Source organism: Callithrix jacchus, chromosome 2 (genome assembly GCF_049354715.1).
Source record: "Callithrix jacchus isolate 240 chromosome 2, calJac240_pri, whole genome shotgun sequence".
Classification (NCBI taxonomy): Eukaryota; Metazoa; Chordata; class Mammalia; order Primates; family Cebidae; genus Callithrix; species Callithrix jacchus.
Genome location: NC_133503.1, coordinates 201,008,802 through 201,024,325, shown reverse-complemented (window position 1 = coordinate 201,024,325; position 15,524 = coordinate 201,008,802). Strand labels below are relative to the sequence as shown.

The following is a 15,524-nucleotide window of genomic DNA, read 5'->3' as shown; positions in this document are numbered from 1 at the left end:
AACAATAGCGAAACTGTCTCAAAAAATAATTATATATATCTATATTTCACATAATTACATAAAAATGAATCATCCTCAGCAAACTGACACAAGAACAGAAAATGAAACAACGCATATTCTCACTCATAGGTGGGTGATGAAAAATGAGAACACATGGACACAGAAAGGGGAGTACTAAACACTGGGGTCTATTGGGGGGAAAAGAGGAGGGCCAGTGGGAGGGGGAGGTGGGGAGGGATAGCCTGGGGAGAAATGCCAAATGTGGGTGAAGGGGAGAAGAAAAGCAAAGCACACTGCCATGTGTGTACCTATGCAACTGTCTCGCATGCTCTGCTCATGTACCCCAAAACCTATAATCAAATAAAAAATTTAAAAAAAAAATGAATATATATTATATATTACATATATAAATAGTCATACATATATAATTTTATACACACACACACACACACACACACGGCACTAAAAGCCAGCCTGTGGGAATGTCATCCAATTCCCAGATGTGTAAAATTGTAAATAGATTTCCTCAGTGAAATGGATGCTCTCTCCTGTCAGAAACAGACCCAGTAAGGCAGCATTAATACTTAGGAGTATATTAGTAGTTTCTTTTTAACTTTGGATGGAAATCTTATGAAATACAATTTATCCGGATTCCGGTGTCTGTAAAGCACAAGCCCACATCAGCAGTGCAAATGCCAGAGCTCTGTGTGTCTTCTGCTTTTCCATGTTTCAAGATAAAAACAAGTAAGTGTTAAACAAGCAAGTTAGAGCAAAGACTAAACTGTTATTAGTGTCACTATAGGAAACACATACACAAATGAATTTTAAACAAGCAAGTTAGAGCAAAGACTAAACTATTTTTCAGTTTTTGCATAGAAAACATACTAGGAAACCACTGTCACTTAAAAAGACCATCAAAGATATGCAACCGAAAATTGGAGGCAAATATAATCATAGACGTCTAGCAGTTTATGATTTCTGTGTGTGTGTTTCCACTTAAGTTATAATTTGATGTGATTTATTTTCTCATTCAAGACAAATGTTTTCATTTGTACCATGTTTAGCTGAGTGAGACAGGCGGGCTGCCCATAGCTCCCCGCTTGGGCACCAAGCCTTCAGGACACGGTTCCATCTGGCACCATCTGGCGCTGCTGTTTCTTGCTCCCCAGGTTGTGAGAGGCAAGGCTCTGTTTGCCTACCCGGACGTTTTGTGGCCTCGACTCTTTTGTCTTGTTTTCAGGACCTCACTGCTCAGGAACGCAGCAGAATACCTGTTGCTTCTCCCGTCCCCTGGGGGGGTTTCAGAGCTCCTAAATGACCAGCTTATGCTCTTCCTGGACTTTCATCCAATGCCTTGTTCTTGATCTCTGGCAAAGCTCACTTATGCCTTCATCCTCGTTCACTCCCTGCACACCAGTGACATCTCCCATATGCAAATTTGGCAAACTCATCACCTCCTATCATGGCCAAAGCATCCCAAGGGCTGAAGCCAGTCGGTCCCACATCCCTCCACCCCATCAGGACTCTGTCCTTTCTTGCAACTTCAAGCATGGCTGGTCCTGCCACCAGCATGTCCCTGGGTCCATTCTCAAGTGAGGTATTCCTGGGAGGTGTCATCTGAAGATCCTAAAGAGGGATGGGAAGTTTTCCTCAGCCGTTAGAATAGGTTGAATGACCTGTGCCAAAAAGGGACTGTTTGATTTGCAAATTTAATACTAAGACCTTCTTTTCTTATATGATAATCTGGTAGCAAGGCTGTGGGGAGAGGAGGAGACATATTCCCCCATGTAACACTGAGTGCTTTGTTTATCCAAAGAACTGACAATTGCTGGGAGGAGAAATTCACTTAGGTCAGTTTTCACGCTGCTTTACACACTTGGCCGGTGCCTCTGGGATCATTCCCCAAAGCTCGGTTGTTATTTTTCTGCATACTTAGTTCTGTTTTCGTCTCATATCTCCTTCCAGGCCACTTGGGCTGCCCACTTGGGATCCGCTCTTCTCGGCTTTTCAATTTCCTGTCTCTGTACATACAGTTCCTTGTAATTCCACAATGCAAACCTTAATCATTCCACCTGGCAAAGCTAGAGTCCAATCCCCCTCACAGCATACAAGAACCGCTCTTCCTTTCCAGGGATTCCCAATTGACACCAGCCTGATAAACATGACACTCATCCAGACCCCAAATGTAACCATTGTCTTACATTGGGATGTCTATGTCACTCAACTTGCATTCTCAAATATCAACTGCTAAGTCATATTTGAGCTTTATGTTCCAGAGTCCCCCAGGGCAAACCCCCAGGAAGTTATGAACTGCTCTTTCTTACTGAAAGATACAGTGGCTGGGACTGCACTTAGCAAGAAGGTTCTTCTGTAGTCAAGCATGGTCCCAGTGAGCAGTTAGACACACAGGGGCAGGAAAGATGTGGACCTGATTTATCAATCACCAGATAGTGGCATGGCAGTGCACAGAAGGGTTGTGGAAGATTCATGAGCTCAGGGTTTCAGAGGCAAGCTGAGAACAATGTGGTCTTCCTGCCTACACAGAACTGGATGAGGTTAGAATCCATTTGGAAAACGCATTCTCTTCACTGTGGAAGGGAAGGGTACACACTTGTAACACCTCTTGAATTGTTTTCTGTTTGTCCCCATGGAACATGAGAATGGTCAGGGCACAGTGGCTCATGCCTGTAATCCCAGCACTTTGGGAGGCCGAAGAGGGTGTATCCTCTGAGGTCAGGAGTTCAAGACCAGCCCACCCAAAATGGTGAAACCCTGTCTCTAGTGAAAATACAAAGAGTAGCTGGGAATGGTGATGTGTGCCTGTATTCTCAGCTACTCGGGAAGCTGAGGCAGGAGAATTGCTTGAACCTGGGAGGTGGCAGTTGCAGTGAGCCAAGATTGAGGCATTGCACCTCAGCCTGGGTGACAGAGTGAGACTCTGTCTCAAAAAAACAAATCAAAAAACAAACAAACAAACGAATCTGAGAATGGGTTGTCTTAAGTATTTTACAGAAGTGTAAATATAAGAGGAAAAATGAGGTTTGGAGCACCCTCAATGAGCACTTTGGCCCTGGTGTCAGTTTATATCACTAGCAAGAGAAGAGGAAATACAAAAGGTGGGAAACTCCGATGGCAGCCCCAGTGCAAGCTTTTATGGAGAAAATATTAGTGATACTTTGTACCATGGGAATGTGATAGGCAAACATCCTACTGGATGTGAATGTATTATTTGTTGTAGAAAACTGATAACCAAGAAACCACTTTCCAGTTTTAGTTGTACAAAGGCAGACGCTCAGGTCAAACTGATCTCCCAAGCAGTAATCACACCGATGGGCAAAGGGGTGCTCTGCAGAGTGCATGAGGCTCCGTCGCTCAAGGCGGACACAGGCGCAGTCTAACCACTGTGAAATCAGCATCAAAAAGAAGACAAGTAGATTTGCTTTAAACAGCACGCGCTGAATGTCAAGGATTTTAAAGTTGGTACTTCATTGCGAACTGTTCTGCGGGCTCAATGGACTGCAGTGTAGGAGATGACAGGTTCCCTAAGAACGCATGCATTGCATTTATTATCCCTCACAGATATTGGAAAATTGAAAGTGCAAATTAAAATCTTTAGTATAAATTGAAATTAATTTACCCTTTCACGTGCTGGATACCTGCATACTGATTGTTTATTGTGTAATAAGCCTGGGGCGAATTGTGCGGCCACCTCATCTAATCAGTAACCGAGTTTTCGTTACTTTAACTCCATCTCTCTTTTCCATGTATCTCCCATATGGTCTGACAATTCATACTTTTCATAGTTTGGACCTTCACGTTTTCTATTTTTTATTGCCACAGTTACTTCCTACTTGGAAGATATGTATTAAAAGCTGGACCATGCCTTCCCAAGACACGCACATACATGCATTCGCACACATGTTCCCACCCAGAAACACACACTTCTTTGCACACACTCATTCATCCTACATTCTCCCGATGAAAACAGATGTGAAGCTGCTAGATAAACACCTAACATCAGAGCATTGTCTGAGCGTTGGATTGGTTCCCTTTATGGCTCTTGTTGGATTCAGGACCAAGTTTCCTAGCTGGTCAGAGAAGGAGCCCGCCGGTCTCTAGTTTTGCGTCCCACCTCTCCTGGCTCACCCCTCCCTATGTCCTGCATTGTGGCATGTGCTCCTGCCTCACCTGTTCTCACCACTTCCCCACCTGTATCCCCTCCCTCGCAGTTTCTCTGTCAGACCAGGTTAGGGCTGGCTACAAAGACCGAGGCCAGTGACAGTGGCTTAGACAATGCAGAATCCATTATTCTCTCATAAAAATGGAGATCGGCACCTTTTCTGTAGTTCTAGCTGGATTTTCAGAGAGAATAAACTGAGCTCCAGCTCAGAATTTGACCTGGAAGCTGTCAGAACTTCCTTATACTCATTCTCCCCTTGTCGGTCTTTGAAAGAATCAGGGCTGTGATATCACCCTAATGGTATTGCAGAGAAAGAAGCAGGCAGCCTCATGAGGCTTTTTTGTTTGCTGCCTGTTTCTTCTGCTTGGAATTTCATAAAGGGAAAAGGAAAGGCCCCTGGTGAACAAGGCATGGAGAAGAATCCCTGCAAATGAAGAGAAGAGAGAGGACAGGACTGCAAGCCCACTTTAGGGTCTCCAGGCTGGGAGCCAGTCAGGGAGACAATATCTGGGTGGGGTGGCCAGAGGAGATGGGGTGGGCAGGGTGGCACTACAGCAGGCAGCCTGTGCCATCACCTGTACCTGGGCATGCAAAAGCACCGTTCACTCTGCAGAGGTGCACATTCCCCTGCACATGGAGAGCAATGTCCATGCCCCTGAGAGGCAAGCATATTCCCATACATGACTCAGGAGGGGTGCTGGCCCACCCACACTGCCCCATGGTCAAAGGAAAAGGTCCCTGAAAATCATAAGGGCAGATGTGCTTGATGAAGACACATGGCCTTCCCATGGGGCTTCAGGGAACTGAGGTCTTCTCCTCTTGTGGCTGCCCCCCCTCATGCCCATCAGAGTCCTCCACAGGAGCCTGGACATCAGCTGATGGAGGAGAGTGTGCAGATGACCACACAGGAAGTTCCATGAGCCACGCTGTGAAGCAGCCAGCCCTCTGCTGACCATGCCCCTGTCCCCACCATCACCCTGCAGACAGGACCCTAGAAAATGAAGATGGCAAATGGAGATGTTCAAAGAAATGTGTAGAATGAAGCAACAGAAAAACTGTAACCTCTGAATGAAAAGACATTTGGGAGAAAGAGAAGCTAACAGAATAGCAAAAGAAATAGTAACAAAGAAAGATGGACGTCTTTAAATTAGATTAAAATCCATAGATCTTATTTTATTAAGAAAAATTGTATTAAGATAAACAATTTTGCTGACCTATTTAAGCTACGCTTCACAGATTAACCTATTTGATAAAAAACTACTTGGAGCCAAATCAAGGCTCTAGATATTTGCAAGTGAGTTCTCATGTATGTGGGCAGAGCAAATGCACGAAAACATGGACTAGAATGATTCCTTCCTGCAATCATTGTATTTTAACTTCTCCAGAATGCTGACAGAGCATTTCAGAATTGGGCAATTTAAAAGGATACATGGATTTTGCCCATTTCTTAATGATGCTTAAAATGATACAGAAAATGATGCAAAATCACTGGAAAGGCATACACACGTGAGCCCAGGCGGAGGGAAGCATAAAGTCTCCTGGCAGCCTGCACTGTGTTTAGTCATTGTGACCCTGCTGCCTTTGTCCACTAGGATGGCTTGAGTGGCTTGGGGCCACCACACATGTGGTTTGAGTTGTCTCCCACTGGGGGTGATGGATTTGAACTGATCCAGCCACGGTCTCCCACCCAGTCCCCCTTGTGGCCAAAGGCATGTGTTTGTGAGAGAGCTGGATATTGTCAGGAGTGAAAGGGGTGATCACGAAGCAGAGCAAAATACAAAAACAGTCAGCGCAGCAGCGATTCCCAAGACCCTGGCCTTGTCCGTGGTGTGTTCTAACCAACCGTGCTAGGGCCTCTTTTGCCTGGAGCCTGAGTAAAGAGGCCACCACACAGGCCATTGGCAAGGTGACAACTGCAGCCACAAAGGCCTGCTGTTGCTGTAGAGAGACACAGCAAAACATATTCTCAGGGAAATGAGGGCTGCAGCTGAACGGGAAAGGAAAGTCAAACTTCGCTGCCGCATAACCCTGAAATTAACACTAAGTTCCCGTAAACGTGACTTTCTGAAGCTTATTCAGCTTTCGCTGATTTCTCAGGGCACTAAAGGCAGAAAAAGATCCATACCTTTGTTTGAAGTAACCCTATTCCAAACATTTCCGTACAATGGAAATTGTGTCTTCTTCTTGAAATAAAGGTGATAAATCTGTCAGAAAGTAACTCCACAAAAATCGCCAACCAAGTGGAATCCAGAATCTGCATAAAGTATACATATTTTTAACTATGTCAAACAAGATTTAAAAACAGCTTGACATTTCCTAAATATATTCAAAGAAATCGTAATTTTGGCCCGAAGGGAGCAGATGGCTGCAAACACTGTAGGAACTTAGAGAGACCGAAGGAGGTTTAAAGCCATATTTGATAGCAAACTAAAGGAAGAAATCTTTCCTCCCCTTCTTCATCCTGGACTGTTTTCAAAATAGTGAATTATTTTATGAATATGCATTCCCCACTCAGAGCCATGGAGAAAGGCCAAGGGGGGACCTGCCAAGGCATGAGATTAGCAACACAGCCCAGTGAGATTTATTGCACATAAAAGATAGGGAAGTAAGACAACAGATTCCAAAGGAACAGATATTCTCATATAAATTAAGTGCTTTTAAAATTTAAGGTGCTCTTTTGGTAACATGTCTTAACATAATTAGGGCTAATTTAAAGATAAAACTTCATCCTCAAAAACAGCCATAATAAAAAATGTTTTATTGATAAACCATCTGCTGTTTACTAAGGCATGGTAAACCTCTGCAGATATCTCACCCAGATAGTTTTAAATAAACCGTGAGATCACTGTTACTGCTACACATGCTTGTAAGAACCTAATTCAGTATATTAACTGAAGTTATAGGGATCACCTGATAGTGTCTCGGCATCTGTTGCTCAGGGACTCTGCATGCTAACAGAGCTCTGCTGAAACCTGAGACCCCAGACCCCAGGGAAGAAAGCACTGAAGAGGGCAAGCTCAACACATGTGACCGTTTTCTTCTCACAGTTTCTGGCAGAGTTCAGTAAGAAAAATCTGCATTTATCAGGTCCACAAGCAAGGAATGGTTTTACACCTTTAAATGTTTTCCTAAAGAATCAAAAGAAACATAATGTTTTGTGATACATGATTATTATGTAATATTCAAATTTCAAAGTCCATAAATATATTTTATTGGAACACAGCCATGCCCGTTCACTTATACATGGCTGTGGCTGCTTCCCCGCCAACTGCAGAGCTGCAGCAGAAACCACACTGCCCTTGAAGCTGAAAATCTCATCATCTGGCCCATTGCAGGGAAGTAAGGCCTGGCGGCTGTTATAGGAGTGGAAGGTGAGCTGCCTGTGGTTCCTAACGACTATCTGGTCCCAGTGGAAGGGCTGCTCTGTCCCGACCTGTCCTTCTGCCTGAGGGAGCACCTCAAGGGGAACTCAGCAAGTGAGTTAGAACGGGGTCCAGTTAGAAGGGGGAGGAAAGCCAGGGGTGGAGGTTGTATTACCTGTGATGTGTTCCTATTGCAAAAACTACAAGGGCACTTACGTACTAAAGGTCAAGGAAGGAACCTCTTTCCTTATTTCCCCGGCATTTGATACAATTGCCAAAATAATATCAAACTTGCAAAGCACAGAATTAGAACCTGTTGAGTCATGAAACCAAAAAGAAGGTTTGTCATACACGTCATAGCAAGACAGAATTGTCCCGACACAGACCTGGGCTCTGAGGCTAAAATTGCAGGTGCAAGGTGGAATTAGCCAGCAAAAATGAGGAGGTAAAAGCACAGGTCACAAATCCTGAACACTCATTAAATACTGAAAATCACATAGATTCTCTGGTAGAGGTTCCTGACGAATGGAAGGGAGTCACTGACCTCATTTGCTGTCAGGCGAGGTGACTGCTTACACTCCTCTTTGCATAGAAATCTCATTGTAGGCCGGGCACGGTGGCTCATGCTTGTAATCCCAGCACTTTGGGAGGCCGAGGTGGGTGGATCACGAGGTCAACAGATCGAGACCATCCTGGTCAACATGGTAAAACCCCGTCTCTAGTAAAAATACAAAAAATTAGCTGGGCATGGTGGCACGTGCCTGTAATCCCAGCTATTCAGGAGGCTGAGGCAGGAGAATTGCCTGAACCCAGGAGGCAGAGGTTGCGGTGAGCTGAGATCACGCCATTGCACTCCAGCCTGGGTAACAAGAGTGAAATTCCATCTCAAAAAAAAAGAAAAAAGAAATCTCATTGGAGTCCCAGTGAGGTCTGGGACAGACCTCAGGAACCACTGTGGGGGAAGCACAATTTCTAGAATGTACACTCCGCCCTCCCTGTAGGTCTGGGGGAGAGAAAGGACTGCTCAACCTATCTGCTTCACTGGCTCCCAGTCCCGGTAGTCTTGAGCAAAGCCAGTAGATTACAGACTCCAGGACAGCACCAGACCCTCCATCCCCTCCTGCTAGCACATGTACCCCAAACATACCTAAACTGAGAATGAAACAATCATGGCAAAGAGAGAATGCATTCAGACCAGGCAGCTTTTGCTCTGGAACTCCTCACTGTGCAGTCTCTTTCTGGGATCAGGCAAGCCTTCTGCCTCAGCCTCCTGAGAAGATGGGATCACAGTCATGGACAATCATGCCCAGCTGTCTTTTTCCTTTTTGTAGAGATGAAGTCTTGTTCTGTTGCCTAGACTGGTGTCAAGCTCCTGGCTTTAAGTGATCTTCCCACTTTCACCTCGCAAAGCACTGGGATTACAGTCATGAGTTACTGTGCCCACCAGATTTTACTCATGAATAATTTTCTTTGAATATAAATAAGCAAATGTGGGCCATGGCAGTCAGTCTATTCCAACGCTGACTGCAGTGTGAAGAGGCTGTTTATCCTACTACCGGGTATTGAAGAGCAGGATTGCCCTTGATGGAAATGATAAGGAAGCCACTGTGAGTAGATGATCTTATCACACATTGGGGTGAAGGGTCAAAGCACTACTTCTCCATGAAAGGGAGGTTGAGTCAGGCAGGAGATCTGTATTAGTTCATTCTCATGTGCTATTAAGAACTGCCTGAGACTGGGTAAGTTGTACAGGAAAGGGGTATAATCTACTCACAGTTCCACAGGGTTGGGGTGGCCTCAGGAAACTTACAATCATGGCAGAAGCCACTTCTTCACAGGGCAGCAGAAGAGAGAACGAGTGCCAAACAAAAGAGAAAAGCCCCTTATGAAGCTATCAGATCCAGTGAGAATTCACTCACTATTGTGAGAACAGCATGGGGGTAATTGCATACATGATTCAATTACCTCCTATCAGGCCCTTCCCACGGCATGTGGGGATTATGGGAACTACAATTCAACATAAGGTTTGAATGGGGACACGTCCAAACAATGTTTTGCCCTTAGCCCCTCCCAAATCTCATGTCCTCACATTTCAAAACACAAATTCCTTTTGAGCAGTCCCCCAAAGTCTTAGTTCATTCCTACATTAACCCAAAATTCCAAGTCTAAAGTCAAATCTGAGACAAAGCAAGTCCTTTCTGCTTCAGAGCCTATAACGTTGAAAGCAAGTTACTTACTACCTAGATACAATGAGGAGTACAAGCATCGAGTAAATATACCCATTCAAATGGGAGAAATTGGTGAAAACAGAGGGCTATATCCCCTGTGCAAGTCTGAAATCCAATAGGGCAGTCATTAAACTTTAAAGTTCCAGAGTGATCTCCTTTGACTCCATGTCTCACATCCAGGTCATGCTGATGCAAGAAGCAGCTCCCAAGGCCTTGGGCAGCTCTGCCTCCATGGCTTTACAGGGTACAGCCCCCCTCCTGGCTGCTTTCATGGGCTAGCATTAAGCGTCTGTGGCTTTTCCAGGTGCCTGGTGCAAGCTGCTAATGGGTCTAATTTCCTGGGGTTCTGGAGGACAGTGGTCTTCTTGTCACAGCTTCACCAGGCAGTGCTCCAGGGGGACTCTGTGTGGGGCCTCCAGCCCCTCATTTCTCTTTCATACTGCCCTAGCAGAGGTTCTCCAAGAGGACTCCACCTCTGCAGCAAACTTCAGCCTGGACATCCAGACATTTTCATACATTCTCTGAAATCTAGGCAGAGGTTCTCAAACCTCAATTCTTGACTTCTGTGTGCCCACAGGCTCAACATCATATGGAAGGCTGTAGGGCTTGGGGCTTGCACCCTTTGAAGCAATGACCCAAGCTGTACCTTGACCTCTTTAAGACACAACTGGAACTGAAACAGCTGGGATGCAGGGCACCATGTCCTAAGGCAGCACAGAGCAACGGAGCCTTGGGCCCAGCCTGGGAAACCATCTCAACTATGCCTCTGACATTTGCTGGAGACTTTTCCCATTGTCTTGGCTATTAAAGTTTGGCTTCTCTTTACTTATGCAAATTTCTGCAAAAGCTTTAATTTCTCCTGAGAATATGAGGGTTTTTCTTTTGTATAGCATCATCAGGCTGCAAATTTATCAAACTTTTATGCTCTGCTTTTTTTTTTTTTGACACGGAGTTTTGCTCTTGTTACCCAGGCTGGAGTGCAATGGCACAATCTCGGCTCACCGCAACCTCTTCCTCCTGGGTTCAGGCAATTCTCCTGCCTCAGCCTCCTGAGTAGCTGTGATTACAGGCACGTGCCACCATGCCCAGCTAATTTTTTGTATTTTTAGTAGAGACGGGGTTTCACCATGTTGACCAGGATGGTCTCGATCTCCTGACCTCATGATCCACCCTCCTCGGCCTCCCAAAGTGCTGGGATTACAGGCGTGAGCCACCGTGCCCAGCCTGGTCTGCTTCTCTTTTAAACGTAAGTTTTAGTTTCAGATCATCTCTCCCAAGTTCAAAGTTCCACAAATCTCTAGAGCAGGAGCAAAATACTGCAAGTCTCTTTGATAAAGTACATTGAGAGCCACCTTTGCTCCAGTTTCCATCAGGTTTCTCATCTTCATCTGAGATCACCTCAGCCTAGATTTTATTGCCGATATCACTATCAGCATTTTGGTCAAAAACATTCAACAAGTTTCTAGGAAGTTCCAAACTTTCCCACATCTTCCTGTCTTCTGGCCCCTCCAAGTCTCTTTCCATATTTTTCTGTCTTCCTCTGAGGCCTTCAAACTTTCCCACATTTTTCTGCCTTCTTCTGAGGCCTTCAGACTTTTTCAACTTCTGACTGTTTCCCAGCTCCAAAGTTGCTTTCACATTTTGGGTATCCCTGAAGCAGCACCCTACTCCCTCAGTATCAATTTACTGTATTAGTTCTTTCTCATGCTACTGTGAAGAAATACCCAAGACTGGGTAATTTATAAAGAAAAGAGGTTTAATTGACTCACAGTTCCACAGGGATAGGGAAGCCCCGGGAAACTTACAATAATGGCAGAAGACACTGCTTTGTAGGGCAGAAAGAGAGACAATGAGTCCTGAATAAAGGGGAAAGCCCCTTACAAAACCATTAGATCTCCTGAGAACTCACTCCCTACCGTGAGAACAGTACGGGGGTAACCACCCTCATGATTCAATTGCTTTTCACTGGGTCCCCCTTACACAATACATAAGGATTATGGGAACTATAGGTCGAGATGAGATTTGGGTGGGGACATCCCCAAACCATATCAAGGTCCTCATGGTCTTTCAAGCAGGGGGAAGAAGGAAAGGGGCCTGTCCTGATTCTGTTCCTGTAGAGCCTGGGAGCTATGGTTCTAGGATCAGAGAAAGAAGGAAGACACGGACCAGGAGAGAGAAATGAGCAAGACAAATGGGATCACCTCAGAGGCTCCATTCCATTGGCCATGGTAAGGGAGCCCAGGTAAGATTGCAAACTCCTTTCAGGCTCCAGAGTAGCTACCCCCGAGAAAGGAGCTGGGACCTGAATGCTTTGTGGTAACATTGTGTGCCAAATGTGAGAGAGATTTGAAGCTAAATATTCTATTCCTATTTATTCCTTGATTTAAAACATGTGGGGACAAAGAATGTGACCAGCTTGTGTACAATAGAAACACATGCCAAAGGATGACAGTTTGTATGACCCTGACACTTTTTCCTACCACAGCAATTAGTATTTGGTGGGGACCAGACACGCTGTGCCTGTCACTTTCAATATGGGTTAGCTAGTTAACATTTTAAAGTCCCAAACTTACCATGAGGTCACAATTCCCTGCTGTCAGTTACAGATGCTAAAGACCCAAGAGACATTCCTCTGCAGGGAGTCAGAATGATGGTGGGGCATTTTTCTCTCAATAGAAGATTGAATCTTCGTGATTCGTAATGGAGAAGGAGCACTGGGCTTATTTATTTTCCTGTCATCACCCTGACATCTCCTCCCCAGCCGGCAGCCAGCCCACCCTGGGTTGCCATGGACTCCAACCTCCTCCACGCCCCATCAGCCGGCAGTCACTGCCATCGCACAATGAGGGCTCAGTCCCCTGGGCTCCGTGCTGCCTGGCAGTCTCCATGAATCTGGCCTACAGAGTTGCGGGCTTTTTCTGGGCACTGGGCCTCGGTCTCAGGTTCAGCCAGAGTTAGTTCACGGCAGCTTTGAATTCAGATTCTAAGAGAAGCTTTGAGGACACTTCTGGTCAGCCAAGAGTTCCTCTTTGTTGGGGATTTGTGTTTTGGTCTGGAAGGGCATCCATAGTCTATTCCCTTCTGCTCCTGTGAAAAAAAGAGAGAAAGAGAGACATCAAGAGAGGAAGAAAGAAGAAGGAAAGAAATAAAAGAAGGAAGGAAGAAAAGAAGAAAGAGAGGGAAGGAGGAAGGAAGGGAAGGAGGGAGGAAAGAAGGGAGGGAGGGAGGGAGGGAGGAAAGAAGGGAGGGAGGGAGGAAGGGAGGAAATAAGGGAGGGAGGGAGGGAGGGAGGGAGGGAGGGTGGGAGGGAGGGAAGGAAGGGGCAACGCCAGTGTTTATTTTGGGTCTATGCACTGGGTCAAGTGAGAAGGGAGGTTTGAAATGGGAAAGGAAGACTGGAGCAAGCTGGCTCCACACCTTTGAATTTTTATTATGTTAGATTGTGATGCCTCCTCCCTTACCATTCCTTCCCATATTCTTCCTCAGATTTGCTTTTAAAATACAGACAAATGTCATTAAATTCTCCAACTCTCCATAGTACATCTTGTCCACATCTTTGCAATATACCAAGGAAGGAGTATTTTAAAAATTAGAACTAATTCACATCTGTGGTTTTTTTAGCATCATATTAATTTCTTCGGTTAAATCAACAACCAGAAAGCACCAAAGCTCAGGTGATGCTGAACCCTGTGAACCTGTGCCTTCCAGGCTGTAAAGCACAAGCGGATTATGGAATGAGTTCACATCGGATGTCAGCCTTTCCCCACAGGACAGCGCAGCAATGAAAGCAAAATAGTTAAGAACCTTGAATGCAACATACTTATAACATGTTTTTAATTTTCAAATTCTTAAAACCGAATCCTTTAATATTTCCAGATTTAAACTCAATTATCAAGTTGGGTAAACTGTTTACATGATAATATAGACCAGTTTTTGATCCTAAAAAAACCCCATGGCTTTACATGCCAGTAAGAATTGTGCTGTTGGGTGGTCTCTTTAAAGCCTAACATAGTATTAAGAGGAAAATTGTGCGATCTTTAGTGGGATTTTAACGTTGACAAGCATTTCTGCGTGAATCAGTTAGTAAGCTGTGAGTAGACCTTGACAAAAGGACAGAAACACAAGCTAAATCTATTAATAAAAAGACAAACCTGATTCCATGAACTATTTCATCTTTTGATTGGTCATAATACCAGTGTTCCATTCCAAGCTTCCCTCTGGTTCTACAACCCCGTGAAATTTAAGAAGTAGCTTTGTTAAGTGTTGGGCTCTCCCTGGGGTTTTTCAGGCTGACACCAACACTTCCCAACACACACACACTCCAAACAGATAATTAAACACAACAAAAGGGCCCAGCAGGCCATGATACATTTCACCAGCATGCATGGGGGAAGTGGGGCACAGGCAGGACGAGAGGGGCGATTCCCCAGATATGTTGGATGTAGATGGCACTTAATGGTTTCATGAGCATAAATGTAAAATTGCCCCCCCTCTGAGTCATTCTCTAAGAAACTGAAAGCCAGAGCACTGGTGTGAGATGATGTGTCATTCAACACACTCGTGAGGTGTCCCAATGCCAAGGAAATTTGCTATTTTATATTGCTTACTGCTACGAACTGTATTAATTTTTTATTAGACTACATTTTATATTTTCTTAGTAATTTTGCCCTCCATTTTATAGATCAAATATTTTGTTTTATTGCATTTTACCTAATAAAAATTACATTCTACCCAGATGAACAACTCAGAAAGTATTATAGTAACATCATTCTCTGCACTCTAATTTTTATAGAGCTGAATAAATAGATCACTCATAAAGTTTTCTTATAAGTCATACATTTGAGTAGGCTGATAACTTATTGTGCCACAAGAAAGAGACACATTTTTAAGGCTTGTTTATAACACTGATAGCATAAATAAATGTATGAGAAAAATTTCTGCTTTCTATCAAGAAAGAGACCATTTTTACCCTCCTTCCTAAAGCAAACAAAAAGAAAGAGACAAAATATATGAAATCCACATTGTCAAAAATGGACATCAAGAAACAAAGGCTGTGATCCCTGAGAGATAAAAAAGCAAATGACGTGAGCTCTCCAAGTGTCCTAGCATAATGCCTTGAGGGAGTTCCCAGACGGGTAAAGGCAGCGGACCTGTCTGGAGACCGTCAGATTCTCTGAGCTGAGAAGAAGGTAGACTAATCCAGTGAGGCAAAGGCAGGTGGAAGCTACAGTGCAGAATACCAGAAAGAGATGGAACACAGAGAAAGCACTTCAGAGATCTCAACAAGGTCCCTGTGGAGTACTCAGCTGAGTACTCAAGAATAAACCCACGTGTGGAAACTTCTTGAAGCTGGGGAAAGAACCACCCAAACGGATGAGAGGAAAGAGTGCCAGAAACTTACACAGGGCTGAGGATAGTACTTGTTCCTCCCAGCCAGATAGGAAAAACTTAGAATTCATTGTGCATTGAGCATGTACATGTAAAGTTCTTGTCTAAGTCAGGAAGAATGATCAGCCCTACACCAGTGGTCTTCAATCTCGGCACCACTGATACTTGAGCCTGAATAATAATTTGCTGTGGGAACTTCGTCTGGTGCACTACAGGGTGCTTAGCAGCACCCACAGCATTGGCCCATCAGATGAAAAACCGTAAACCTTGCAGATGTTGCTGAGTGTCTGCTGGGTACAAAATTAACCCTGGTTGGAAACCACTGCTTTAGTCTGATCACTACTCTAGTTCTTATACAAAAAATCT

General features: G+C 44.6%; 1 protein-coding gene across 5 annotated transcripts in view; it reads right to left on the bottom strand.

Moving 5' to 3' along the window:
* LOC128931407 (uncharacterized) overlaps positions 1 to 15,524 on the bottom strand; it is a 51,856-nt gene that overhangs the window by 9,954 nt on the left and 26,378 nt on the right. For 2 of the 5 annotated variants that reach the window (XR_013532702.1, XR_013532703.1), the window contains exon 2: positions 12,344 to 12,857. The gene's annotated coding sequence lies outside the window, so the exon portion shown is untranslated. Of the gene's footprint in view, positions 1 to 11,295; positions 12,858 to 15,524 lie in introns of those variants that run through there. The other 3 variants (XR_008479772.2, XR_008479771.2, XR_013532701.1) reach the window with 2 other exon arrangements.